The sequence below is a fragment of the Felis catus genome, chromosome B3 (assembly GCF_018350175.1).
Source record: "Felis catus isolate Fca126 chromosome B3, F.catus_Fca126_mat1.0, whole genome shotgun sequence".
Taxonomy (NCBI): domain Eukaryota; kingdom Metazoa; phylum Chordata; class Mammalia; order Carnivora; family Felidae; genus Felis; species Felis catus.
Window position 1 is genome coordinate 14,481,189 of NC_058373.1, and position 16,629 is coordinate 14,497,817.

The following is a 16,629-nucleotide window of genomic DNA, read 5'->3' on the forward strand; positions in this document are numbered from 1 at the left end:
TAAAATACAGATCTTGGGGCGCCTGGGTGGCGCAGTCGGTTAAGCGTCCGACTTCAGCTCAGGTCACGATCTCGCGGTCCGTGAGTTCGAGCCCCGCATCGGGCTCTGGGCTGATGGCTCCGAGCCTGGAGCCTGTTTCCGATTCTGTGTCTCCCTCTCTCTCTGCCCCTCCCCCATTCATGCTCTGTCTCTCTCTGTCCCAAAAATAAATAAACGTTGAAAAAAAGCCCACCCGCACCCAGGAATCCTTGAAGTATTCTAAAAAAAAATAAAATAAAATAAATAAAATAAAATAAAATACAGATCTAATAGAAATACACATCACCAGTAACACAAATTACATACATTAAATGGAAGAATTCTAAGGTTCTTGGGTAGTCCAAAAATTGTAAAGAATACTATTTTTTTAAGTTTATTTATTTATTTTGAGAGAGAGAGGGAGAGAGTTGGGGCAGGGGGAAGGAGGGACAGAGAGAATCCCAAACAGGTTCCGTGCTATCAGGACATTATTATAAATGATGCTGCAATAAACATAAAGGCGCATATATTTTTTGAATTAATGTTTTTGTATTCTTTGGGTGAATACCTAGTGGTGCAATTGCTGGATCATAGGGTAATTTTATTTTCAATTTTTTGAGGAGCCTCCATACTGTTTTCCACAGTGCCCGTACCTGTTTGCATTCCCACCAACAGTGCATAAGTGTTCCTTTTTCTCCACATCCTCACCAATACTTGTTGTTTTCTAATTGCTTTTGATTTTAGCCACTCTTACAGGTGTGAAGTGAGATCTCATTGTAGTTTTGATTTTCATTTCCCCAGGAATGACTGATGTTGAGCATCTTTTCGTGTGTCCATTTGCAATCCGGATGTCTTCCTTGGAGAAATGTCTGTTCATGTCTTCTGTCCTTTTAATTGAATTGTTTGGGGGGGTTGAGTTGTGTCAGTTCTTTGTATATTTTGAATACTAACCTTTTATTGGATATGTCATTTGCAAATATCTTTTGCTATTCCAAAGGTTGTCCTTTAGTTTTGTTGATTATTTCCTTTGCTGTGCAGAAACACTTTATTTTGATGTAGTCCCAATAGTTTATTTTTGCTTTTATTTCCCTTGCTTCAGGAGACCTATCTATAACTTTTTTGTTTTAATCTTCATTTATTTTTGAGAGAGAGACAGAGTGTGAGCAGGGGAGGAGCAGAGACAGAGGGAGACACAGAACCCAAAGCAGGCTCCAGGCTCTGAGCTGTCAGCACAAAGCCCGACACAGGGCTCGAACTCATGAACCGTGAGATCATGACCTGAGCCAAAGTCGGACGCTCAACTGACTGAGCGACCTAGGCACCCCTATAACTTTTTTGTTAATGTTTATTTATTTTAGAGAGAGAGAGAGAATGTGAGCAGGGGAGGGGCAGAGAGAGAGGGAGTCACAGAATCCAAAGCAGGCTCCAGGCTCTGAACTGTCATCACAGAGCCCAATGCAGGGCTTGAACTCAGGAGCTATGAGATCATGACCTGAGCTGAAGTCAGACGCTTAACCAACTGAACCACCCAGGCGCCCCAAGGAGACCTATCTATAACTTTTAAATAACCCATAGGCTTAAGGTAATTACAAAGTAATTTTAAAATATTTTGAACTAAATGGCAATGAATTTATGATATTTCCAAATATGTGGAATGAAGCTAATGTCATATCAATAGGGAGATTTTTAGCTCTTCTAGGCTAAAGGCTGAAAATGATTTAAAAAAATCTTTATATTCGTCACAAGAAATTAGAACATTGAACCTAGAGGGTAAGGAATAATAATGATAAGAACATCATTTGGGGCACCCAGGTGGCTCAGTTGGTTAAGCATCTGACTCTTGATTTCGGCTCAGGTTATGATCTCACGGTTTGTGACTTTGAGCCTCGCATCGGGCTCTGCACTGACAGTGTGGAGCCTGCCTGGGATTCTCTCTCTCCCTCTTTCTCTGCTCCTCCCCAACTCTTAATAAATACATAAATAAATAAATAAATAAATAAATAAATAAATAAACAAACAAATACTACAATAGAACATTATTTAATGAAATAAAAAATAGACATACAATAGAGATCATCAAACCAGCCAATTGTTGCATATCTGAAAGGTATTTAAACTGATGAAATCCTGACAAGATTGATCAAAAATAAAAGAAAGTCACAATAATGAATATAAGAAGTTAAATGGGAAATGCATACATATATGCACCAAAAGGCATATTTAAGAATGTCATAGAGACATTTTCCATAAAAGTTTCAAACTATGAAAATCTCATCAATAGGAAGGGTAAATAAATTATGCAATATTCCTACCACAGAATACTGTACAAGAATGAGAATAAAAAACTACGGAACACTCTTTTTACATAGATAAATTCAATCTCATCCTCTTTATTTTTTCTGCTTAAATAGCCTTTGCATGGTTGGATTTTGTGTGTGTGTGTGTGTGTGTGTGAATATATATTTATAACGTTACATACAAATGTTGTATATGTGTATATATGATGCCACGTGCATAATTAAATTTATTTATAAATATTTATACATATTCCAGATGTTTGGATTATTCCCACCAAGAGAATTACCCTGAACAAATTATCACTTTATATCCAGAAGCATTCTCTGGACTCCTTTTGTTTCTAATGCTCATTTTTATTGATTTTGGGAGAGAGAGGGAGAATGACCATGAGATGGGGAAGAGCAGAGAGAGGGAGAGAGAGAATCCCAAGCAGGCTCCACACTGTCAGCATGGAACCCCACGCAGAACTCAATCTCACAAACTGAGAGGTCATGATCTGAGCCGAAATCAGGAGTCGGACACTTCACCGACTGAGCCACTCGGGACTCCCTGGTCTCGTTTTAATCAATACCACCCGGACATATATTTTCATTGAGAACTCTAAAATAAAATTCTATTTTTATCTAAAATAAAAATTCTCCTATCTCTGGAATTTTAAATATATGGAATATGATCAATAATTTAGTCCCAAACATACTGCTCAAAACAAAAGAAAATGCAGAAATTGAAGGATACCTACAGTATGGTTCTAGTTACATATATTTTTGCAAAGGGAAAACTGATATGGTTTTAGAAGTTTGATTGCCTCTACATAGGGGCAAGAGGAACACTTACTTGACGCTGGGAATGCCTGCTTCTTGATCTAGGTGATGGTTACATGAGTGTATTTTGTGCAAATGTATCAATGTCATCAACTACGACGTGAAGATTTTTGTGAATTTAAACTATACTTTGAAATTTTTATTTAAAAAAGAAGAAGGATCCAGAGTATTATGCTCCTCTTAACAGTATGAAATGCATCAGTTATGAAAAAATAAGTACATAAAATCTATTTGGTAAAATTCTACTTTTGTTCAAACCCCAAATCAAACAACATTCTAAGTATGATCTTGAAGCCAATTAAAGTATCATTACCATGACTTTATAGAAGACAGTGCTCTCAAAATATGGAAAAACTCACATTTACTATTTGAGCATTATTTTTAAATAAAAGTGATATATAATCATGGCAAACAATTTATATTATCGAACAATTTGCAAATATATGTGTTATATGCTTCTATATGTATTTATATATATAGGTGTACATACTCAGGTGACATATATGTATACGTATGCATATGTTTACGTACACATACATTTATAGAGATATGTTTGTGTGTATATGTTTACACACATACAACACTCACAAATGGATATACTATGGTGTAAGAGCATGCCTTATTCTTTTCTGCAACTTGTTATTCTCACTAAACAAACGCTTAAAATTCTTTATGTTAAGATCTTAATTTTCACTTTTACTGATTTAGTTATTTGTCTGTGACAGTGGAACTTTAAACATCTTCCCAGTGCCTAGCATACTATCATCATTGATCCAATACAAGATGGTGGAATTGTCTCACAGCTGTACCCTGGTATAATTGCACTTATTATACACATCATTCAGCTGCTTACTTTTCCTTCTCAGGACTTGTTACCCATCTATGCTTCTTCATATCATCTCTTCTGTTTTTGTCTCCCTACCACATGGCACTCGATAGTGTTCATCCACCACATTTTAGCCATTGATGCTTCCGGTGATGAGTACCCAGGAACTGCCTCCAACTTCTCACACCACAAATTATACTGGAAAAACCAAACAACCAAACAAACAAACAGAAAACCAAAAAGCAACCAGGTTCATGCATGCCCATGTATGGACCTGAATGAGAATTTTCTTCAATATGTATTCCTGATTGCAGAATCACCAGGTTTATTTCGTATGCACGTATTTAATTTACCTAAACACCACCAGATTTCTCTCCACAATGGTTGTATCAGTCTATATTCCCTCCCGCAGGGCATGGGGGGGGGGGGGTTTCCACATTCCCGCTTTGCCATTTGTACTTGGTATCATCCAGCTTTCCAGACTTCTGCGATTGAATAGGTCAAGTGATATTCATTGTTGCCTCCAGTTGAATTTCTTCAACTGGTAAATTTTTGGACTTCACTTCAACATTGCCTATCTACGTCTTCATCCATTTTCATCTTGGAGTTGAGGTAACTTGTTGGTTTACAGAAGCTCTTTGTGTATTCAAGATACTAGCTTTTTTATAGTTTTTGATAATACAAATATTGTCTTGCATGCTGTTACCTGTCCCTTACACATTCGCATGTTATTGTTTACTAATATCCGGTCCTCATTTTTGTTGTAATCAAATCTATTTTCCTTATGGATTCGTCATTTGAATATTTTTGTAAACTATTCCATGTCCCGAAATCATGAAGATTAACTCATATTTTCTTTAATTATCGTTCTACCTTTCACATGTTTTTCCTTTTCACATTGACCTACACGGAATCTATGTGGTGAAAACATAATACTTTTCAGTTGGCGATCTCTTATTCTTCCTAATGGTTATAAAATATTACATCCTATGAATACACTTTACTTAACCAGCATATAATTAGGCCTGTTCAGATGATTTCTTAGACTTTGTTATTATACTCAATGATGTAAAGAATATCTTCATGGCATTGCTAGATCAATGTGTATATGTATATACATATGTCTTCTTTGTTTAGATTGATATTGTCAAACTGCCCATCAAAGTATTGTTCTCTCTGTGATGTCTAGTAAAAGTACCAGTTATTTTTCATGCGTATAAATTTATAGGCAATCAAAAGTTATCTACAATTTGGTATCATGCTGTGATATTAAATTTTTTTAATTAAAATATTTTATTCCACCACCCATGCTAAAGGTTGGGTTCTGTTTTGATTTGAAATCCTTACCTTTTTCCTGGAATTATTTGTTATGTCATATTATATTTTATACCACTTTCCATTGGAAAATGAAAATGGAAGACAGTGGCAGAATAGTAGCAGATGTGTTAAAAGAAAAAAATCTTTTGAAAGTGTAGGACTTCATTATTATATTCCTCCTCTGGGAAGGGACAAATAAAAACGGGCATCTGAACACTGCATATTAAAATCGGAAACCTCACTTACAAAGTGATTATCTAAACCTAACCATCACCACAATTAATTTTTGTAAATATTTTCACCAAAGGGCTCTTGTCTTATCAAATGGAATGATGGTAATTATCACCAAATATTTTGAAGGTATTTGACTATGATTTTGGCCCAAAACAAAGTTATTTGCTGCAACTAGAAACCATTTCGCAGTCGGTCCCTTTCTGAAAGACAGATTTTAAATTATTTGTGGGGAAAAATACACTTGGCACATAAATATATCACTAGCTCATTTTTAAGCAAAACTAAGCATTTTATTTCAGGGCAGGAAAACTCTCCTGCATGAATGAAATATTTAGTGGCCGAGCTAAAAGGAGACAGTACTGATATATTTTTTATTTTAATAGTTTGTTGGCTAGGGTGTGAAATGATAGATACTTCCATTCATTGCTGGTGGGGCTGCAAAATGATCTACAATTTCTAGAATACAATTTGACAACACATCCAATACATTAAACATAGGATGTTAGTTAAAAATTGCAGGGGTGGTATTATCAAAGAGAATATTTATACACACGGAAAAATTATTTGAAATTTATTAATGACAAAAGGACCTAAAAGAATGAACACTGTACACATTTTGCTTTTTTTACTCTCCAGCGATAAGAAAGTTATATATTCTAATTACTACTACTCTATTAATATCAATCATGAAACAATATTTATTTATATCCCCAAAGAATGCTATTTTCTTTCTTCCTTTATACTTGCCAACAATTTCAGCTTTGAAATTTAGATTTGTGGGGCGCCTGGGTGGCGCAGTCGGTTAAGCGTCCGACTTCAGCCAGGTCACGATCTCGCGGTCCGGGAGTTCGAGCCCCGCGTCGGGCTCTGGGCTGATGGCTCAGAGCCTGGAGCCTGTTTCCGATTCTGTGTCTCCCTCTCTCTCTGCCCCTCCCCCGTTCATGCTCTGTCTCTCTCTGTCTCAAAAATAAATAAAAACGTTGGAAAAAAAATTAAAAAAAAAAAAGAAATTTAGATTTGTATTGATAAATTATTTGCACCTTATCTCCCTTTCAAGAATCATTTGTAGCAAGTTCATTATATTCCTTAACGATATTTTGCAGTGCATGTTTGGAAAGAAAAAAATCCTAAGTTCTATGGGTTTCATTTCTTACCGCGCTTTCCTTTTCTAGAACAGTCTCTCGATTCCTATGTCTGTTGTCTTGATTCCTTTCTCATTTGGTTAGAATATGTCCTTAAGTAATTTTTCTTTTTCACCAAAGTTTCAGCGTCGTCTATTTTCTGGAACCCTCTGTGTCTGAGAACATCCTTTATATCTCATGTTTGAATGAGTCATGGCTTCTCTTTACTTGAAATCTTGGATCACAATTTTTTAACATCAAAGCATAGCAGATATTGTCTCCTTGGAGTGAAGCACTTTACGAAGACCAGAAGTTTATGCCAAATTGCTCTCCTCCCTTCTCTGTAACCCTGACTTTTCCTGTGCTAAGGTTCATAACATTTTTTTTGGTTTTTCTTCACATGCTGACTTTTTATTCGAGTAAGATTGGATGAAATTCTCTTTCTTTTGATATTTTTCACCCAGGCACTTGGTGAGTCTTTTAATCTGAAGATTCACTTTTTTCTTCACATCAAAGAAACTTTCTTCTATTGTTTCTCATTATTGCTTCTTTATCTGCTCTGTTCTTTTTCTGTCTGTAATTCCTCTCCATTTTCAGCTTGTACTTATATCCTGAGATGACCTATTTGTGGGCCAATTTGAGGCTTTTTTTTTCCTCCTTCATCTGGAAGCAAACACAGGGAGGGTATACGGGAGTGGTATTTGAATATTTTTTTTCAACGTTTATTTATTTTTGGGACAGAGAGAGACAGAGCATGAACGGGGGAGGGACAGAGAGAGAGGGAGACACAGAATCGGAAACAGGCTCCAGGCTCCGAGCCATCAGCCCAGAGCCTGACGCGGGGCTCGAACTCACGGACCGCGAGATCGTGACCTGGCTGAAGTCGGACGCTTAACCGACTGCACCACCCAGGCGCCCTATGGGAGTGGTATTTGTAGTCAATGATCTCTTAGGTCGAGCAAGAAAGGTAATTTGGAAATTTCAAAAATTTTAAATTGCACATGTCCAGCTTTTGAAGATGTCTGCAAAGAACATATATTAATTTTTTAGTAGGAAAAAAATTTATTTGCAAACGTAAAGGAACACTTGAGCAGGAAGTCCTGTAAAATCTACAGGGATCGTCTTTCATTTCAATAATTAGTGACCAACCCCAGCCACGCTAATATGGGCACTTGTTACGTGCCACCACCTAAGAGAGCTATGGGATCCTGTCAATGACTTAGTGATGCTCATAATCATGGTTATAATATCAGAAAACAAACCCGCAGGTAAAGGTACAGAAGAGAGATTATATTACCTGAAGACAGAACATTAAGGTGAGCTCAAAAAGACGTTTTTCAGTGTAAAGGAGGCTTTCATGTTGAGATCATATATTTCCAACCTATCATTTCCACTTCTAATAGAAAGTTCATGGTCTGATATCTTTCCCCCAACAATGAGGATTAGATTCCACAAACCTCCCACAGTGAAAACCTTGGCAAATAAAGAAATTCACAATTGGATGCGAAAAATAAAACTGGAATTAAGTCCCTGAAAGCACCCCCCCACCAAATGTATTTAAGTACAATAAAGTAATAATGATAACACAGTAAATAACATCCGTTGATGATATCAAAATGTTACATTTACGCTGATTGATAATGTGCTTTTCATTTCCATTTATTCTTCCTGACACTTCTAGAATTTTTATTTTTTTTTAATTTTTTTTTCAATGTTTATTTATTTTTGGGACAGAGAGAGACAGAGCATGAACGGGGGATGGGCAGAGAGAGAGGGAGACACAGAATCGGAAACAGGCTCCAGGCTCTGAGCCATCAGCCCAGAGCCCGACGCGGGGCTCGAACTCACGGACCGCGAGATCGTGACCTGGCTGAAGTCGGACGCTTAACTGACTGCGCCACCCAGGCGCCCCTAGAGTTTTTTTTTAAAATGTCCCTCTAATGATGCAAATATATGAAAGTAGTTTTACTTTGTGGCACTCCTCGACATGTTTACAGGGACAGGTTTTTCTGTGGAGGCTTGTTCTCTATGCCCCAGTGATCGATGCATTTTGTGACCCCTCACCTCCCAGCCCACACCACATAGGGTCTTATCCCCATCAGCATTGCTTGGGTTAGTTTCACCCTCTTCCATGTTTTTAAAATATTTTTTTAATGTTTCTTTATTTTTGAAAGAGAGAGACAGACAGACTGTGTGAGCGGGAGAGGGGCAGAGAGAGAGGGAAGCAACAGAATCAGAAGCAGGGTCCAGGCTCTGAACTGTCAGCACAGACCGACTTAGAGCTCAAACTCACAAATTGTGAGATCATGGACCTGAACCAAAGTCAAACGCTTAACGTACTGAGCCACCCAGGCGCCCCCACCCTCTTCCTTCTTATAGATGATTCCACGTGTGGGCCTAAGGGTTTCCCTTGGCTTTTCTTCATTTTGCTGGTCTCTTCGTCTCCGATCTTCCAGGAGTTCAGGTCCTGAACTGCTGGGACAGGCTTTTGGGCACCATCCACAAATCTATACATGGTCCCAGCTCAGGCCACTTTTCCCGCCATACCCAGTGCCTGATCAGGTGAACCACTCAAAGCCCTGCCCACGGGAAGACCTTGCCTTAACCACTGAGTTTCAAGCAACCTTTGTGTCTTTTATGCAGCCAATCTTCCATTTTGGGCTCGCACACAGGGACTGAGATGACCTACCTTTTAATAATCTTTGGGGTCCATTTCCTCCTTCAACTTGTCTTCCAGGATCCCCCGTACGGCCATCACTAAGAGTTGAGACAGAGGCACTGGGCTCTCCTGTGGCACACTTATACCCTCTGGTTCTACCCTGGCTTCATCTTAGATGTTCCGTTTCCTTGATGACAGAACCCTGGGCCGTCTGTCCGTTGGATGTGTGACTCTGACAGAACTCAGCTCATGATGGAAGCTCTGGAGACGTGGTTACTTGTTCTCAAGCATTCTGGCTCTTCCAGGACACGGTAGGATACCGATGTACGATTCTCCATTGCAAATGACATGTCCTCGTTGCAGAACCCCGAAGGCCTCTGCACTGTGATTCTCCCCCTGGGATTTGTCATGAATTTTCCTCTGCATGGCTCTCTACCCCAGACACCTGACTGGGTGGCCCGAGCGGTAGGGAATGCCTGCACGCAGCCCGCGCCTGGGGCTGATCCTTTCCCTACTGCGGGAACCACTCAAAGATGACAGAATCTGTGTCAAGGTGATGTTCCCAGTTGTGTGGAATTTGTTATTTTGATTATACGTAGGAAGCAGTACCTTCATTGGTTGCCCATTTGTTTCGGCCCTGGGAAAACTGTCCCCCTGTCATCCAAGGAGCAATCTCCACGATTCTGTGTGAGGCAAAGCCCTTTGGTTGCCACTGTGGTCTTGGTCCTCACACGACTGTCCCTACATTCTAGTGATTCTGGGCACCACCGGGTATCTAGTGTTTGAGACCCCACCATCCCCACCGCTCTCAGTGAACAAGCTGCATGTCAGCCCCCAGAGGAGGGTCCTCACTGAAGTTAATGATGCCAGTGCCTTTATCACTGGCACCTTCCAGCAGCCTTGCAAATCAAAGTCCTCTGGACCTTGCTGTGGGATATGGTCTTACGTCCTCTCTGGCATGGCCACTTGGCCGAGCCTTTCTCCACCACCTGCCATAGCTGTACAGCTTCGCAACTTTGCTCGGTGTGGACCATCTCCTCTTCCAGGCTTCTAGAAGTCAACTGCCCAACAAGTTTGCCTCATCTCCTGGTGTTAAATCCCACATCCCGACACAGGGATCCACTCTCTCCAATGATTCCTTTGTTCCAAAACCTTGATCAAGCACCCTGAACATCTAGCCCAAAGATGCTCCTGTGGTTTCTACCTGTTTCTACTCATTTTCATATGGCCCCTTTGACACAAAGTCCTCATCTGGCTTAGCACAACCTCAATATGCCATGACTTAACCTCAGTGTTCAGCTTGCGGTCAGCAAAGGAAGAGGCAAGTCCTTGAAGGGATAAGAACTCAGGAATATCATCCCCCACAAGGGAATGCAGGCTCTTCCTAGGGAGAGGCAGTCTGTCTCTTTAGGCTCTGAGGACTTGGGGGAAGAGGAAACCAAAGTTTACCGGGGGGAATGGAGTTTATTGGGGTTAATGCTCAGAAGAGATAAAGAGAGAAAAGGCAAGGGGGGGCGCCTGGGTGGCTCCGAGGGTTGAACGTCCAACTCTTGATTTTGGTTCAGGTTGTGATCTTACACTTTGGGGGATCGAGCCCCACATCAGGCCCTGTGCTGTGGCACGGAGTCTGCTTGAGATGCCCTCTCTCTCTCTCTCTCTCTCTCTGCCCTGCCCCCATGCTTGTGCACACGCACGCATGCTCACACTTTCTTTCTCTCTCTCTCCCAAAATAAACAAATCTCTTTAAAAATGTTTATTATTGAGACAAAGAGTGCCAGCAGGGGAGGGGCTGAGAGAGAGAGAGTGGGGCGAGGGGGAGACAGAGGATCCGAAGAGGGCTCTGCGCTGACAGCAGCAGGCCTGATATGAGGCTCGAACCCATGAACCACGAAATCACGACTTGAGCTGAAGTTGGACGCTCAACTGACTGAGCCACCCAAGTGTCCCTTAAATAAACTTTTTTCTAAAAACGGAGGGAAAGGCGGAATTTGGCAGGAGAGTCTCCAGTGGTGATACAGATCTGACAAAGCCCAGCTATGCCACCAAGAGCTCCGGCGTGAAGCACGCCTGGGTTTTTGGGCCAAACGTACCGGGCACTGGGACCTTCTGCCATGTTCAGGCATTGAACAGGGCTGCATGGAAGAGTGTGATGTCAGCTGGAAAAGCTTCAGCGGAACCCGAGGAGCTATAACTGAAGGCTGTCAGCTAACTGTGCTCCTTGTCCCTGAACGGTAGGATCTTTCTTGAAGGAAGATCTCAGAGGCACAACCCACGGCTGCGGGAGCCCACAAAGATCTTCTACGAGAGTGTATTAAGAAAATATCAGCTGTTTTCTCCAGGGCGCATGCTCGTCGAGATACACAGCGAGCGAAATAGCCCAACACCATGCATTGTTGTCTCTTTCTCTTAGCAATACATTATCTGATTGGTCACAGGTTAAATATATGGTCATGTGATTTCACTGCAGCGTAAATACTAAAACCGAAATAATTTTCAACGTGATTCACCCACTACCTAGTGTTCTTTACTGCTCTATATTTCACATCTCTCTATCTCAAAAGAGAGAAAATTAAGTGCTTGGATGGGACCTGAATGCTTACCAAATTAACTTTCACATTTTATAAGTTGGAGAAATAAAATGTCAACTCCATCAGCGGGCCCTAAGTGGAAAACACAGTTCTTAAGATTGAGGGTTGTTGTCTTGAGCAAATAAAAATACAGGCTGGCTAGTTAAGTTTTCACTCGAGATAAGTAACAAATCATTTTTTTTGACATAGGCATATCCATGCAATATTTGGGCCAAACTTGTACTAAAAAGGTGTGCATTATTTATCTCAAATGCAAATTTAGCCAGGGCCTCGTCTTGTATGTTACCTTGTATGTATGTATCTTGTCTCCTACGTTCTATGGCAACTCTGTCCGTGCTTCGGGTATCGCCTCCTCACGTACACCCTCCACTCCAAAATTCTCAGAGGGTGTTGTAAATTTCTGTTGTGGGCTAAAACTAGAAGATGCTCTGTGCTGGGCTACGGAGAAGAGATCACTAAAGAAGATACAGCCGAGACAGGCTACGCATGGCCATTGGGAAAAAGGTAAAAATACTTTGTAAAAATGGTGTTATTCAAAACATACACACTGCTCCACTACTCTGTGCCTTGCTGGGTGCTGACGCTGATGCTTTTCACACCGCTGGTCATGATTTCGAGGGGTGTGAGCAGCATTTTTTTTTTTTTTTGCAGTGAAAGGGGATAGACTGGAACAGAAAAAGCCATCATGTAATTTCATGTAGTAAAAGTCAATATTTTGTGAAAGTTTTGTTGCCGTTATGTATTTGTGTGTGTGTGTGTGTGTGTGTGTGCTGATCACACTACGTGAGGACCCCGGCAACAGCGGATGAAGCCGGAAATCAGTCAGGAGAACTGGTTGCTGTTCTCTTCTTAGAGTCTATTTCCCTGGAGTCTGAAGGCCTAAGTCATGCTAATGGACGTAGCAACTGAGGCCATCACCCGCATCATCCCCATTGGAGAAGCAAAAAAGGGACTCTATCTTAAGGCACAAAGGCGTTTATGACAACTGAGTATTAACATGAGCTTTCAAAACATTCTTAAACAGCTAGCAATGCATCTCCAACCTTCACGGTTAAGATCCGTTGGACTATGAAGGTCAGGGAAAGTCAGGGCAGAGCTTCGTGACTATTCTAATGAAGTCACATGTGAACCAAATTTCCAAGTGAACCACAAATACTTCTCCTAGTGCGAACACATGATCAATTCCTCTGGGCTACAATTCTTAGACATGTAGTGTTGGAGGAGATGCCTTTGGAATTCTGTGCTTTCAAATAGCCAAAACGCTCTAAAGGTGTATCTTGAATTTTATTTTCCTCCCATTAGATCGCAAAACATGACATCTTGCTAATAACATGTTAAGAGAGTATGCTGATTATAAACATTGGTTTTGTTTTCCTACTCGAGTAACATTTTAAAGAGGAGCATGGTTATGTAAAAAGGGAGGGCACAATTCAAAGCATGAAAAATAGTTTGTGATATGACTCACTCAGGGTCGGCACTACCCTCAGAAGCTCTACCCAGTGCCCTTGACCGATGGGTTAGACTGCCTTTTTCAGCTTGCACACTTACCCATCAGGATGCGAAAGAAGCTGATACTCATTTCTCTGTATTTTTTTTCCTTTCCAATATGTTGGAGTTTTTAAGTTCTAAAAAGGGATCATGCGGCACATTGTATTTATTCTCTTCAAATCCACCGCATCTGACTTAGTGAAACAACAAAAGAGCACCCAATAGCATCTTTTTGTTTGGTGTTTTATTGTTGATGTTATTCGCTTGCTTGGTTTTCCTTTTTTTTTTTTTTTATCCTAAAGCGGAAGTGACATCAGAGAAAAAAACTCCTTCATTCCCTGTAGGTATCCTATCTAAAATAAAATAAAATAAAATAAAATAAAATAAAATAAATGAAGAGGTGAATCTCTAAATTACATAAACCAGCAACTAAATTGAATCATGCATGTTGTTTTAATTTAAAACCCTGAGACGTGGAAATAGCATAAAGGAATGAAATGATCTATAGCAAAGGAAAGTGAAAAAGTTGGACTTGGTTTTTCTGTGTTTGTACAGATTTTATAAAATGGAATAAAGGGTCCACAGGGTGATGCATGTGTCTTTGGGTTACATCTTGTCCTTTTAGAATAGCTTGTGTTTTTAAGGGGGCAGAGATACCACGGACATTTATAGCAGGAAAAGAAATCACTCCACTCCCCGGTGCTTCAGCATACCTTTAGAACTGAGCATTTTTGCAGAGGGCAGCTTCACATTTGCTGAGGAAATATTCTAGCAAATGAATAAGAAATAAATATCCTCAGATTAATGCTATATAAATACATTTGCTATAGGTTTCATTAAATATTCATGGTACACACATGTACAGGTCAAATTACCTTTAAATATTAAATTTCTTTCCAGTGGTAGGGAATTTCAGATTTATTCAGTGTTTATAAGGAGCAGGGATGGAACCCATGTGTTATTATCTGCCAGCAAATTCAGCTGCTGGTTTAACTGGGTCCCTAAGGTTAGCAGACCCTTAACTCACAAAAGAAATGTGAAATAGCTTCGAGTGTCTTGTCTCTGTCCTAAAAATCGCAAATGAAATTTAAAGATGCACTAAAAACGTAAGTATTTTACGCATACTTGAAGGAAGAAATGGATTGTTTGGTGCCTCCTGTAAAATATGCCTGAGGCACGTTACACTAATCTCATTTAATATGACCAGACCACTGGAGGAAGAAGTATTATCCTTCTATACGATGCAGGTGAAGAAAGACTGGGTTCAGAGAGACATCCTAGGTTGCCTGTGATCTTAAAAAATGGGAAAATCTGGATGGAAACCTGAGTCCCTGGGGTCCAGGGTTCAAGTGTGTTTCCGGTCACAGCAAGTGGCACATGGGGCATTGGAGATCACCATGTTCTCCAAGCATTGGGTAACTTTTCCTGTATGCACTGCAGAGGAGAATTGCTCACAATTTGAGTTGGAAAGATTTTTGGTCCAGAATCTGTTGGATATTTCCTATTGCTCTGATGTTTTGGTTTTTTTTTTCATCAAGGATAAAATGGAAATTATATTATAGGTGCTGTCTACCTTGCAGTGATATCGAAGGACCGGTTGAGATGATATATGGGGCCATGCTATGGAAAATACCAAGTATAAAACAAATGCAGGTCTTGTAGGGGGGTCCCATCGCCCATGCCCCTTGGGAACAGGCTGGTCCAGCTCCTCATGCCCAATCACCATGACTTCCGGTCTCTTCTCCATGGAGATGGCGTTCATGTTCATTCTCAAAGCCCATTTCTACCGAGATTTTTGATGTTTCTGGGAATAAGTAACTCCATAGAGTTACTGAGCCACTTGCAGAATATGGAAAAAAATGCATGTAGACACAGGTTTTAACACATTCCCAAGTTGGCCATACCATTTATCGTCCAAACTGGTACATTTTTTGAGTGTCTTTCATAATGATGCTGGGACAATGGGGGTAAACCAGGACTGTCCCACGTAAGAGGAATGATTACTCCACACATACCCCATTATAAAACTATCCTACTTCACTCTCCATGCATCAGTATATTTTAGGATCTCTATTCTGATTTAAAGAAAAAACAGACACAGTTGGATTGTTTGTGTGTACTGTGTTTTTTTTTGATACATGTAAAAATGTTAAATACGCCACAAAATGTCTAAGCCTGTTTTATTTTTTGCATGCCAATTAAAAATTTTTTTTTTTTTAATGTAACAATTCTGGGAATAGTCTAGAATTCTCTGATCCTCGAACAAGCTCTAGCCACACCCCTAGACGTGATCTTGTCCCGGGTTCCATCAGGGAAGCTGGAACTCTCTGGACATTCTCAATTCAATATAGGTAAAGCCACACTTCCTTGAGACCTGTTCACCTCCCCTTGACTGGAGGAGGGAAATTAACAGGTTCCACCATCTTTTGGTGGAGATACCACAGTGCAACACTGTGCAACTCTTGAGCTGCATGGGAAGCAGAGGGAGAAGAAATGTAAATGAGAGTCAGGGCCAGAACCCCTGTTTCGTGGCACTTCCAGCAGCTTCTGTTGCCTATGATTTCTCACACTCCACGGGGCAGGGTAGACAAGCTGCAATGTCAAAGAGAACTCCAGGAGCAGGGCAGAGAGCCAGGCACCTGAGCCCGGGCTGGCAGCGTGAAAGTAGCTACTGGGGAAGGGAAGGTGACAAGGACACACGCTGGTTCCCCATCTGACACTTACCTGCGGCACCATCTGTAACACCTACCCCGAGCTGGGAAGTCCCAAGGCCTGTGGAAGAAATGAGAGCCCTCGGCTGCAACCCCATAGACCCTGAGAAGACTCTGAAAGAAGGGTTGCAATTCCTGGTTCATCAAACCCTACTGGGCTAAAGACGCCTTGTGGGAATCTTCCAGGAGGCTTTGATCCTGACGCCCGTGGAATAAACCTTCCAAACAATGGCCTCTTTTGCCTGGTTGAATGAATCACTGCACACGCAGACAGACACGCACATGCACACATACCTACGCACCCCACATATAACGTCTCCACACCTTTAAGCCTGAGTTTCACCCCCTTCGGCATACGGTACGCCTTCATGGAAGGAAGATCACGAACAGTCATCCAAATTAATGGCTGGTGTTATCAGGAAAATGCAGGAGGTAGCCTGAGAGACGTGATGGGGGCGGCCCCACAGAGTCCCATGAGGTCGTGAGATGTTGCCTAAGATTGTAATGATCGTTTCGCTGAAGATCCCTGTGGCAGTGGGGCCCGCAGA